Genomic DNA, 13,831 nt, shown 5'->3' with positions numbered 1-13,831 from the left:
TCTAATCATTTCAGCAAAGTGCTCAAAATCCTCGATCATCCTTTTTCTTGGATGGCTTAGGAGGAAAAGGCATGGGTTTCTGAACCCAAGGTTCTCTTTCCTTACCGTGCTTCCTAGCAACAAAGTCTATCTTACCATAACATCGATTCTTTGATTGTGGGTTATCAAGATCAACAGCAGGTTCAATCTCTAAATAATTGTCATTGCTAGGTTGAGTATCAACATGAACATCATTATTAACATTATCGCTAGGTTCATGTTCATTACCAGATTGTGTTTCAGCATCAGAAATAGAAATATCATTGGGATTCTCAGGTGTGTCAACAACAGGTTCACTAGAAGCATGCAAAGTCCTATCATTTTTCTTTTTCTTCTTTTTAGAAGAACTAGGTGTATCAACATTATTTCTCTGAGAATCCTACTCAATTCTCTTAGGGTGGCCCTCAGGATACAAAGGTTCCTGAGTCACTTTACCCCCTCTAGTTGCAACTCTAGCAGCAAAGTCAGTATTCTTACTATTCAATTCATTGAGCAAATCATTATGAGCCTTAAGTACTTGTTCAACTTGAGTGGTAACCATAGAAGCGTGTTTACTAATGAGTTTAAGTTCACCTTTCACTCTGGGCATATAATCACTCAAGTGTTCAATCATATAAGCATTGCGTTTTAATTCTCTACCAAATTAAGCATTGAAGTTTTCTTGCTTAACCATAAAATTATCAAACTCATCCAAACATTGGCTAGCAAACTTAGTAGGAGGGATTTCAGCTTCATCAAATATATAAAGAGAATTTACCTTTACTACTTGTGTCAGGTTATCAAGACCATGTGTTTCTTCAACAGGCGGTAAATTTAGACCATGTATTTCTTCAACAGGAGGTAAATTCTTAACATCTTCAGCTTTTATACCTTTTTCTTTCATAGATTTCTTTGCCTCTTGCATATCTTCAGGACTGAGAAATAGAACACCCCCTTTTCTTCGGAGTTGTCTTAGGAGTTGGTTCAGGAAGTGTCCAATTATTTTCATTTGTCAACATATTATTCAATAGAATTTCAGCTTCATCAGATGTTCTTTCCCTGAAAACACAACCAGCACAACTATCCAGGTGGTCTCTGGAAGCATCGGTTAGTCCATTATAGAAGATATCAAGTATTTCATTTTTCTTGAGAGGATGATCAGGCAAAGCATTAAGTAATTGGAGAAGCCTCCCCCAAACTTGTGGGAGACTCTCTTCTTCAATTTGCACAAAATTATATATTTCCCTTAAAGCGTCTTGTTTCTTATGAGCAGGGAAATATTTAGCAGAGAAGTAATAAATCATATCCTGGGGACTACGTACACAACCAGGATCGAGAGAATTAAACCATATTTTAGCATCACCCTTTAATGAGAACGGAAATAACTTAAGGGTACAATAGTAGCGAGTTTTCTCATCATTAGTGAATAGGGTGGCTATATCATTTAATTTAGTAAGATGTGCCACAACAATTTTAGATTCATAGCCATAAAAAGGATCAGATTCAACCAAAGTAATTATATCAGGGTCGATGGAGAATTCATAATCCTTATCAGTAACAAAGATAGGTGAAGTAGCATAAGCAGGGTCATATTTCATTCTAGCATTCAGAGATTTTTGTTTCAGCTTAGCTAATAATTTCTTAAGATCACTTCTATCATTGCAAGCAAGAAAGTCTCTAGCAATTTCTTAATCCATAACATAACCCTCAGGCACAACAGGCAATTCATATCTAGGGGGAGAATCTTCATCATCACTTTCATCAATATTATCAGTTTCAATAATTTCATTCTCTCTAGCCCTAGCAAGTTGTTCATCAAGAAATTCACCAAGTGGCACAGTAGTTTCAAGCATAGAAGTTGTTTCATCATAAGTATCATGCATAGCAGAAGTGGCATCATCAATAACATGCGACATATCAGAATTAATAGCAGAAGCAGGTTTAAGTGTCGCGAGCTTACTCAAAACAGAAGGTGAATCAAGTGCAGAGCTAGATGGCAGTTCCTTACCTCCCCTCATAGTTGAGGGATAAATTTAAGTTTTCTCGTCTTTCAAATTCCTCATAGTGACCAGAGGATATAAATCCCAAGTGACTCAAAGAATAGAGCTAGGCTCCCCGGCAACGGCGCCAGAAAATAGTCTTGATAACCCACAAGTATAGGGGATTGCGACAATTTTCGAGGGTAGAGTATGCAACCCAAATTTATTGATTCGACATAAGGGGAGCCAAAGAATATTCTCAAGTATTAGCAGTTGAGTTGTCAATTCAACCACACCTGGATAACTTAATATTTGCAGCAAAGTATTTAGTAGCAAAGTAGTATGATAGTAGTGATAACGGTAGCAAAAGTAGTATTTTGGGGTTTTGTAGTAATTGTAACAATAGCAACGGAAAAGTAAATAAGCAAAGAACAATATGTGAAAAGCTCGTAGGCATTGGATCGGTGATGGATAATTATGCCGGATGCGATTATTCATGCAACAGTTATAACATAGGGTGACACAGAACTAGCTCCAATTCATCAATGTAATGTAGGCATGTATTCCGAATATAGTCATACGTGCTTATGGAAAAGAACTTGTATGACATCTTTTGTCCTACCCTCCCGTGGCAGTGGGGTCCTAGCGGAAACTAAGGGATATTAAGGCCTCCTTTTAATAGATTACCGTACCAAAGCATTAACACATAGTGAATACATGAACTCCTCAAACTATGGTCATCACCGGGAGTGGTCCCGATTATTGTCACTTCAGGGTTGCCGGATCATAACACATAGTAGGTGACTATAGACTTGCAAGATAGGATCAAGAACTCACATATATTCATGAAAACGCAAATAGGTTCAGATCTGAAATCATGGCACTTGGGCCCTAGTGGCAAGCATTAAGCATAGCAAAGTCATAGCAACATCAATCTCAGAACATAGTGGATACTAGGGATCAAACCCTAACAAAACTAACTCGATTACATGATAAATCTCACCCAACCCATCACCGTCCAGCAAGCCTACGACGGAATTACTCATGCACGGCGTGAGCATCATGAAATTGGTGATGGAGGATGGTTGATGATGACGATGGCGACAGATTCCCCTCTCCGGAGCCCCGAACGGACTCCAGATCAGCCCTCTTGAGAGAGTTTAGGGCTTGGCGGCGGCTCCATATCGTAAAACGTGATGAATCTTTCTCTGATTCCCCCCCCCCCCGAACATGAATATATAGAGTTGGAGTTGAGGTCGGTGGAGCACCAGGGGGCCCACGAGGCAGGGGGCACGCCCAGGGGGTCAGGCGCACCCCCCCACCCTCATGGACAGGGTGTGGGCCCATGGCCTTGATTCTTTCGCCAATATTTTTTATTATTTCCAAAAATAATCTCCGTGAAGTTTCAGGTCATTCCGAGAACTTTTGTTTCTGCACAAAAATAACACCATGGCAATTCTGCTGAAAACAGCGTCAGTCCGGGTTAGTTCCATTCAAATCATGCAAGTTAGAGTCCAAAACAAGGGCAAAAGTGTTTGGAAAACTAGATACATTGGAGACATATCAATGACCAGCCTCGCGAGGGCGCCTGGAGGGACCAGCCTCGTGAGGACCGCCCTCAGGGCAAGGCCGGCCTCCCTCTTCTGCCACCACCACCCAGAAGGAACGACGACCAGGATGAGGGGGCTGGGGGCTTCCAGGAGCCTCGCGCCATCGCCTGCATCTTGGCGGTGCGCAGGCCCCAGCCTCTCAGCGCCTCTTCAAGCAGTTCGCCCGCGAAGTGAACGCGGCTCTTCCCAGGATCGAGGCTACGAGGCCGCTCAGGTGGTCCAAGTATACCATCACCTTCAGCTCGGCTGACCATCTCAAGTGCGCGGCAACTGCCGGCGCCCTCCCGATGCTCTGCTCACCCATCATCAGCAACATCCAAGTCACCAAGACCCTCATTGATGGCAGCGCAGGACTCAACGTCCTCTCCGTCGACACATTCGATCGCCTCCAAGTGTCGTATGATCAGCTGCAGCCTACCAAGCCCTTCTCAGGAGTAACCGATGGCTCCACCACCCCGATAGGGCAGATCCGCCTCCCTGTTACCTTCGGTACCCGTGACAACTACCGCACCGAGCTCATCAACTTTGACGTCACGCACATATGCCTTCCCTACAACGCCATCCTTGGGTATCCAGCCCTGGCCAAGTTCATGGCGGTGACTCACCATGGCTACAACGTCCTCAAGATGCCAGGGAGTCACGGCGTCATCACGGTCGCCTACGAAGAGAAGGACGCGGTGTGCTCTCTCGAGCGCGCCTACCAGGCTGCAACAGTCGAGGACCCAGACAACGAAGGCATCATCTACCCTCCTGAGGCCGCTCCCAAGAAGAAGAAGCAGATGCTCCGCCAAGGGCCTCAAGAGAGCGGTGTCTCCAGTGGAACCACTTCAGGACCTACGCCCGCAGATGGGGCGCCTCCCTCCCTCACATAGGAAGGCACGCCCGGCGCCCTCCTCGGGCTGGGCTCGAGGGCTTTCTCCTGGAGGGCCTCTAACTAGCCAATATCACGAGGGAGGCGCTCGGGCACCATGTGGAGGCGTGCTTCACCACACGTTTCTCCCAAGAGGGCACAAGGCACGGGGCGCCTGGTGCTCAGGAGTTCGTCACCAAGGCAACCAAGGAGATTCAAGAAGCAAGAGCCATGCGCGACAACCACCGCCCACAACCTGGCGTAGCTCCATATCCTAGCGAGGATAGCGAGCTGCGCGTCTGCATCGACTACCTCGGGCTCAACAGGGTCGCATCCCACGAGCACTTCTGGCCATCGCGCGTTGGTCGGTGTGAGCGCCCCCCTCACAGCTACGTTCTCATGCCTTACGGCCTGCCGAACGCGCTGTCACCTACTGTCGGCTCATGCAGGGCGCCCTGGTGGCTCGTGAGGCCAGGCGCCAGGCGGTCCTGAGGGAGGAGGAGCCAGAAACTCCGGGGTCCCCCAGAAACTGGCCACCCAATGACACCTAAGGAGCAACTTCTTCAGCGCGCATCTCCAGCTACTTCAATGTCCCTCCAGCAACGGTGCCAGGTGACATTTTCCAGTTTATTCAGCTGGGAGCGCCCCTTGGGCTGCATCATTCCTAGGTCGCACGAGCCTGTCCCTGCGACATGTATCTTTCTGCATCTTTAATTTGCCTTGTTGGGGGCGCCCCTCGGGCTGCATCATCCCCAGGCCGCATGGGTCCGTCCCTGTGGCATGTATCGCTTTGCATTTACCAGAACTAGTGTTGCCTTTTCCATCAGCCGCTTTAAGATTATCATCTGCCTTACCGGTACTTCGCTGTCATACATGTTGTACGCCCTCGCGAACTCGCTCACGACTGCCTCATGATTAAGGACAGGCACGCCGTCTGTGCTCGGGTCCATCCCTGCAGCATCGCTAAACCCAAGTGGCTGAGCTCTGGCTCGCGGGCCAGCTCCCGTGTACGTCACCTCCCATGGTCCTTGGTGTCTCGTCCTCGCATGAGCTAATCACGGACGGATGAGTGAGGGCGCACGACACGGTGGCTCGTCGCTATGGGAGCCGCGCACCGGCTGTTTTTTTTAGGATGTCCGCATGAGAAGACTGGGCACGGTGTCTGTGCTCGGGTCCGTCCCTGTAGCGTCGATAAACCCAACGGCTGAGCTCTTTCTGGCGGGCCGGCCCCGTTCATGTCACCTCCTAGGGTCGTTAGTATCTGGCCTTCTCATGTGGCAACCTCGAGGGATTCACTCGACGCAGGTTGCCTAACCATCTCGCAGGATTATTTCAAGTGCTCTCAATCAAGACCAGGCACAACCTGCCTTGAGGTAGGGCCTCGTGAGTCCCGCGCTGGCTCATGAGTGCCTAGACACACCTCGTCTAGCCCTACCGTGCAAGCCACGTGTCAGGGCGGGGCTGTACACACCCCGGGGGCTCTCCACAGCAGGGAGCCCCCTCCCACGTGCCAGTGGAAGCACCATGCTCCGAGCTGGTAGTTGACACGGTCAAGGAGCGGCTATGCCGGTGCATGTACGGTAGCGCCATGCTCCGCGCTGGTGATAAACAATTGAGGGTGGCCTCGCGGCTGCGGTAGCCTCAGGGCCTAGCCTCACCGTGCTGCTTTCCCCTTGGGAGAGTAGCGCGAGGGGGCTGGGCACGGGAGCTACGCTCAGGTCACGCCTGGCGTACGCTGCCTCGCCAGGTCCCCCAGACCTGGTCTTCGCACAACCCTCCCGAGCGAAATCCCGGCGAGGACAAGTATGAGGTCTGTTCGTACGTCAAGGGGGACCCTTGGGCATCATGACCCAAGGGCCTAACTAGTCACGTAGCCCCTCACTCCTTGGTCTCGTCTTGGCAATCTGGACGACCCAACGGTGGCTGAGGTATGCACGGGGCCTGGCCCTGCCGACGCAGAACGCTAAGGCCTACTATCACACTTCCTTCCGAAAGGTTGTTCGTACGTCAAGGGGAACTCCTGAGCATCGCGACTCAGGAGCCTAACTGGTCACGTAGCCCATCACCCCCTAGCCTCGTCCTGGTGATCCAGACGAGTCGGCGGCGGCTGGAGTATGCGCGGGGCCAGGCTCTGCCGACGCAAAACACTAAAGCAAGCGGGAAGGAAATCATGGAGCCCTAGCAATTATTACAAAACATATTGTCCTTCAAACATCAAACACAAGTTTTAAATGCCTCCACGAGGCATGGTTCATGTCACAGGAAGCAGGTAGCAAGAGGCACCGCCAACAAGCCCCCTCGTCAGCCTTGGGCGTCGCCATCACCCGGGAGGAGCGCTCCTTCGTCAACGACACTAGCCTCACCCGTGCCGGCCGCCGGAGTTGCGGGTTCAGCAGCACATCGGTCGGAGGCGCAGGATCGATGGCAAGGAACTTCTTCAACATGGCATCCACCCGATCCTTCACAGCTTCGGCAGCAGCTGCACAACGTCCCTCATCCACGGGTTCGAGCAGCTCACCAAGGTCAGCGTCAGGGTCGCGAAGATGGAGTTGGCTGAAGACGCGTGTCAGGGCTGAGGAGGAGAGCGCGCGGGCTTCCCCCTCCACCGGGGGGTCGATCCTGTTGACAACGTCCTTGAGTGCCGCAACAAGATGAGGGAGCAGCTGTGCGGGGCCCTCATCATCGGTCGCAAGCGGCTTCTAGAAGTGACGCAGCAGCGCCACGGATGGCATCACCCCCACGAACGCCTCTCAGTAGAAGGCGAAGATCGACAGGAGAAGAACGGAGTTGGGATGAAGATGGAGGGCATGGAGGTTGTAATGGCTAAGCACCACATAGAAGAAATCGGAAAAGGGAGGGACCAGCCCAGCAAAGACACTGGTTAGGAAGAAGGGATGAAAGGTACTACCCGGAGCATCGGGCTTGGCGGAGCCGGCCCGAAGCGTCGCCGCTCTTTCCTCGTCGCCGCTGCCCACCGTCATTCAGCATGCAGCGGCAAGCTTCTCCTCCGAGACTGTGTGCGCACTCAAGGCCGGCTCGTACTATGTGGACGAGCGCAAGGCCTTGACCTTGTTGGGCGCCATCGGATGCGAGCTCAGGGAGAGATTTCCAGTGGATTGGGAGTCTTTGGGGATGAAAGGGAGGAAGGGGATCTGGAGCAAGGCGAAGGAAGGCAATGAAGGCTCTACGGCGCACGCCAGCCTTTTGTCAGATGAGGACAGTTGCCGAGGCAGCGTGGGGTAGCGGAGACGCCCACGACCTGTCAATCATCACGCGTCGACCAAGGCCATAGGCTGTTGGGGCCCGCGTCGCTCCACACTTGCCCTTTGGCTTCGCCACGAAGCCAAGTCCGAGCGCGCCTTGGGCCCGAGGGCTACTGTCGGCGTCCTGGGAATGGGGGTACCCAGACTTGCCTGCCTGCGGCCCACGGCGTGGCTCCACCAATGGCCCGGTATGGCCCAACTTTAGCAACAACAACTCAAGACCCTCGCGATGGGCCAAGCCTCGTGAGGCGGATGACACCAAGACCTCCCTGGGGGGCAGCCTCGCTAGGCTGGCTCCCGAGGAGTGGAGATATCTATGCAAGGGGTATCTCACAAGGTTCATGTGACGTCAGCCATGACGACCATGGCCAGGCGGGCGCCAGCGGGCGCAGTGTACCAGTTTCCTCTTTGGTGCTAAAGAGGCAGGCGCAGGCGAGGAGTCCCGAGGCATCAGGGAAAGGTTTCCATATTGGTGCAACAAGACCAAGACCAGCAGGACGGCGGGACAGAGGTCACCGTGGAGCCCAGGGCGGCGTCACCACCAGAGCCTTTGGCAGGCGAGGACTAATTTTGTTAGGATAGCATGTACTAGCTGTCCCCCTTCAAAATTGGCCGTTGTGGGATCCCTTCCCGCCAACATTTGGGAAGAGGACCGGGGCCTCTATAAATAGGACTAGCCACCACCATAGACGGGAACCGAACTCTGGATGGATCATTCAGAGCATCCTCACCCTCACCAGCTCTTCGAGCCCAAGAACACCTCTCCTCCTGAGGCTATCCATACCTTGTACTTGTGCATCCTCAGCCTACCAGGCAATCCACCACACCACACTGGAGGAGGGTATTACACCACAACGGTGGCCCGAACCAGTATAAACTCTCGTGTCTCGTGTTCTTTGAGTTCGTTGAGCTAGGCCTTGGGATCGTTGTGAGTGCGAGCTAGGGAGAGAGAGTTCTTCGTGCGCACCCCAGAGTTCGAACCTTAAGGGTTTGCCGGAACCCAGAATCCGACAGCGCCAGTCTGGCCAGGGCGAGATCCTGGTCCTCAAATATTGCGCCAGTGTCGAAGCTCACCACCGAACTTGTAATGAGTCCGGCTGGGGCTGCCTCCCAGTTTTCAGGCGCCGAACTCCTGTTCGGGCTCAAAGCCGGATCCTTGACGAGGAGGACCGGTCCGTACATGATTGATTCCTGGTCTTCGGACGTAAGTGTCGCACCCGAGCTCGAAGCTGACAATGCGGTAGAGATTGGTCCAAAGATCGGATCGGAAAGAGGCGACGAAGTTGAGACTTCGGGAGCCGTGGTGGTTCCGGGTGAGGTTGAGAAACCAGTGAAGATCATATCACCCCGGGCGTCGGTGACGTATTCGAAGTTATCAAACCCGATTTGATGCTCGGGGGTGAAGCTGTTAACCGGGTTGAGATGACCGGCCGAGTCGGTGTGCAAGACGACGCTGCCGAACGCGAAAGGTTGCCCGTGGACGAAGATGTCCCCGGTGCTAATGTCGTCTCTGATGATCATGCGAGCCATCGACCCTTCGGCGATCCAATAGCGGAACTCCTAATGAAAGCACCAATGTCAATGCCAAAACCGGCGGATCTCGGGTAGGGGGTCCCGAACTGTGGACCTTGGATTGATGGGGAACAGTGGGCACAGGACACGATGTTTACCCAGGTTTGGGCCCTCTCTTAAGAGGTAAAACCCTACAGCATCCTTGATTATATTGCTTGTGTATGAGGGGGTTACAGAGTAGATCTACCACGAGATCAGACAAACTAAACCCTAACTAGTAGGATGGTGATTGTTCTTCTAGCCTCTACGGACTAAGCCCCCTTGTTTATATAGAAACCAGCGGTACTAGGGTTTATAGATAGTCAGTTACATCAAGGAAACATTAGATCTTCTATCTTGACTTGGGGTGCACTCCAAGGCGCCAAAAAGTATTCGGTCTAGATACGGTGCGGCCTAACAGTCCGGCCCACGTGAGAGGAGTCGGCACCCCGAGGACCCCCCATTCCAGGACTCCCTCAGTGGGCGGCCGATCTCTTCTCCATCCCCGTCTCTCTCTTCTCAGCCAACGCTCGGCTGGCAATTATATTTCGGCTATCGTCTTCTTATTCAATTGCAATCCTACATGTGAGTGAAAATGCAAGACAACGCGTGTCCCCTTTGGTGAGTGGCGTGCCAGACCGACTGTCGGGGGTGCGACGCGAACGCGGCAGGAGTGCTTTAACTGTGTCGCCTTTTTCCTTTTGAACTTGCAAAGTGTAACATTTTCTACTCTTTTCTTACGCTTGTTCATGCGATCGATCGATAGAAATCTAGAACAAAATGACGAGGGTGTGGCTTTCCCGCGCATTAGGCGGGCTAGTTGGCCTAGTGGGTTTGAGCGATATGACGTGCTACAGAGTCGTCCAGTCTTCGCGTGTGGTAACAATATTGTTGGTTGATACGTCTCCATCATATCTACTTTTCCTAATGCTTTTGCTCTTGTTTTGGACTCTAATTTGCATGATTTGAATGAACCTAACCCGGACTGACGATGTTTTCAGCAGAACTATCATGGTGTTGTTTTTGTGCAGAAATAAAAGTTCTTGGAATTGGACAAAACTTTTTGGAGAATTATTTTGAAATAAATAAAAAATAATGGAACCAAGACCCACTGGAGGGGGGCAGCTGCCCACAAGGCACCAGGGCGCGCCACCCCCCTCGGGCGCCCTGGTGGGTAGTGGGGCCCACGAGGCTCCGCTGACCCTAATTCCAACTCTATAAATTTCTATTTTTAGAAAAAGAAATATGAGAGGAAGTTTCATCGCGTTTTACGATACGGAGCTGCCGCCACCTCCTGTTCTTCATTGGGTGGCCAGATGAGCCCGTTCAGGGCTCCGGAGAGGGGAATCTTCGGTCTTCGTCATCATCAACCATCCTCCACCACCAATTTCATGATGCTCACCGTCGGGAGTGAGTAATTCCTTCGTAGGCTTGCTGGTCGGTGAGGAGTTTGGTGAGATTCATCAGGTAATCAAGTTAGTTTTGTTAGGGCTTGATCCCTAGTATCCACTATGTTCTGAGATTGATGTTGCTATGACTTTGCTATGCTTAATGCTTGTCACTAAGGACGGAGTGCCATGATTTCAGATCTGAACCGTTTATGTTTTCACCATTATATCTATGTTCTAGATCCGATCTTGCAAGTTATATGCACCTGCTATGTGTTATGATCTGCATACCCCAAGGTGACAATAATTGAGATTCTTTCCGGTGATTACCGTAGTTTGAGGAGTTCATGTATTCACTATGTGTTAATGCTTTGTTCCGGTTCTCTATTAAAAGGAGACCTTAATATCCCTTAGTTTCCTTATGGACCCCGCTGCCACGGGAGGGTAGGACAAAAGATGTCATGCAAGTTCTTTTCCATAAGCACGTATGACTATTTACGAAATACATGCCTACATTATATTTTATGAACTGGAGCTAGTTCTGTGTCGCCCTAGGTTATGACTGTTATATGATTAATATTATCCAACGAAATCATTGATCCAATGCCTACAAGTTTTCCACATATTATCATTACTGTTACCACTGCTATCAAAAACTATCATATTACTATGCTACTGATAACTTTGTTGTAGATATTAAATCTCTATGTGTGGTTAAATTGATAACTCAACTGCTAATACTTACAATAATCTTTGGCTCCCCTTGTGTCGAATCAATAAATTTGGGTTGAATACTCTATCCTCAAAAATTGTCGTGATCCCCTATACTTGTGGGTTACCAATACTTTTTCCTATCACCGTTGCCGAGGAGCATAGCTATATTTGTTGATTTACTTGGGATTATTATCTATTTATCACTATGAAGAATCTGAAAGATACAAAAACCAAGACCGTTCCTCTAAGACGAGGGGAGGTAAGGATTTCCATCTAGCTATGCACTTGATTCACCTTCTGTTTTGAGTAAACTTGCAACACCACCACATATTATTAATCCTGATATATCGCAATAATTGATGATGATACTTCTGTTATGAATGATGCTAGTACTTTGCTTGATGATAATGTGACACTAGGTGAATTTCTTGATGAACAAATTGCTAGAGCTAAAGAGAATGAAATTGCTGAAACTGGTGAAATTATTGAAACTGATGAAGTCTCTAAAACAAAAAATTATGAAACGCCTATTAGACCTAGCTCTCCTAGATATGAATTGCCTAAGATACATGAGGGTTATGTTATGGATGAAGAGGTTGCTAGGGATTTTCTTGATTGTAAGGATAGAGATGATCTAAAGAAACTACTAGTCAAGTTGAAAGAAAAATCTTTAAATGCTAGAATGAAATATGATCCTAAGTTTGCTACTTTACCTATCTTTGTTACTGATAAGGAGCTGGAAATTTGGTGGATCAACGCTCTATATAAAGGTCAGAAAAATTACTCCGGAGGTATCAATTGACATAACTCCTCTATTACGAGTCCTTTCATTGACGGCTTTTGCGTCGCCTAACTCTATAGCTTCCAACTTATCGAAACTAAGTGCAATAAGTAAGGAGAAACAATGGTTTTTTCTATGGACTACAAATATGCATGGCTGAACAATAGAGCACAAGCGTCCTTAGAGCATCTCCAACAGGCGCCGAATGCGCCGCGCGCAAAAAACTGCTTTGTCGCGCGCGCATCGCCTGGTTTGGCGCGGCGCGCAGCGCTGGCTCCAGTTGCCGCGCTAAAATGCAGCGCGCGCACCACTCCAGCAGCGTGCAAAAAATGTAGTGCGCGCGACTCGCCGGTGCATTGCATATATGGCATTTTGAACACAAAATAAAGTTGAAACATTCAAAATGCAATGAACATGACATATAAAATTTCACACAAACAAGTTGATGAAGAAAAGTTCATGCCCACAAGTTCAAAATCATGCCCACAAGTTCATCCAACCAAGTTCAAAATGCAAATCAAGTTCAATACACAAATGAAAGACATGACATTCCTCGTCCTCGTCTTCGTCCTCGTCCTCATCTTCGGAAGACGGTTCTTCCGCCTCCGAAGATGAATCTTCCTCCCTCTCCTCATCGTGCACCGCATCACGTGAAGCTCTGACGGTGTTGGCAAGATATTCAACGGCATCTTCATGGGAATGTGTGCGAGGAGGCACATCGAAAGACATTCCCCCATGGCGGCCGGAGGTGCACCCATGCCTCCCATGAGAGAAGCAAAACTCATGCCTCCCATGGTGGCCATAGCGTCGGGGGGTGCTCCAAAGCCAGCCATGCCTCCCATTGCACCGCCCACGGTACCTCCGAAGCCACCCACCCATGGCGCCGAGGCCACCGCCACCCATTGCACGAACCATGGCTCTTTTTTGGATCAAGACTTCTTCACGGGCAAGATTGACATACTCCTTTTTGCGCCACATTGAGGTTAGATGTGTCCAAGAAGAACAAGTGTTTCTCCCATTCCAACAATCTTGTTCGCTCCTCATTGCTCACCTTCCTCTCCTTCAAAGCCACCTTGCTCTCCTCGCCCGCCACCCTCCTCTCCTCGGCCGCCAACCTCCTCTCCTCGGCCGCGGCATCTTGGTTCCTTGCCATTTTCCTCACCTCGTTGGCTTCTTTTCTTGCCTTCATAATAGCTTCCATAGCATTTTTGAGATCATCATCTCCTTTCCTCTTCTTCTTTTCGGTTTTGTCTTTCTTGCACCCATCCGATCGCTTTGGCTTCGAGTATGAAACCGAGTTGGATGTGGGGCTTCTCTTGCCGTCATCACTTGATGCATCATCCTCCTCATCATCATCATCCAACTTAATTGTTCGCTTGCGTTTGTTGCTCAAATGCAAATCATCCAAATCTTGGGAAAACTTTGTTTTTGCCACTCTAGCTTTTGCCAATTTTGCTTATGCCACTCTAAAATTGGACATCTCACTTTTGCCACTCTTGGCTTTTGACAATACATCACAAATGCCATTCCATGGCAAAAACGATAATTTTTCATTTCACTTTTGCCACTCTTAGCTTTTGACAATGTATCGCAATTGCCATTCTGAAAATTTTGCTTTTGCCACGGAATGGCAAAAGTGATATATTGTCAAAAGCTAAGAGTGGCAAGAGTGAGATG

Source organism: Triticum aestivum, chromosome 7A (genome assembly GCF_018294505.1).
Source record: "Triticum aestivum cultivar Chinese Spring chromosome 7A, IWGSC CS RefSeq v2.1, whole genome shotgun sequence".
Classification (NCBI taxonomy): domain Eukaryota; kingdom Viridiplantae; phylum Streptophyta; class Magnoliopsida; order Poales; family Poaceae; genus Triticum; species Triticum aestivum.
Note: the sequence above shows the minus strand (reverse complement) of the source record.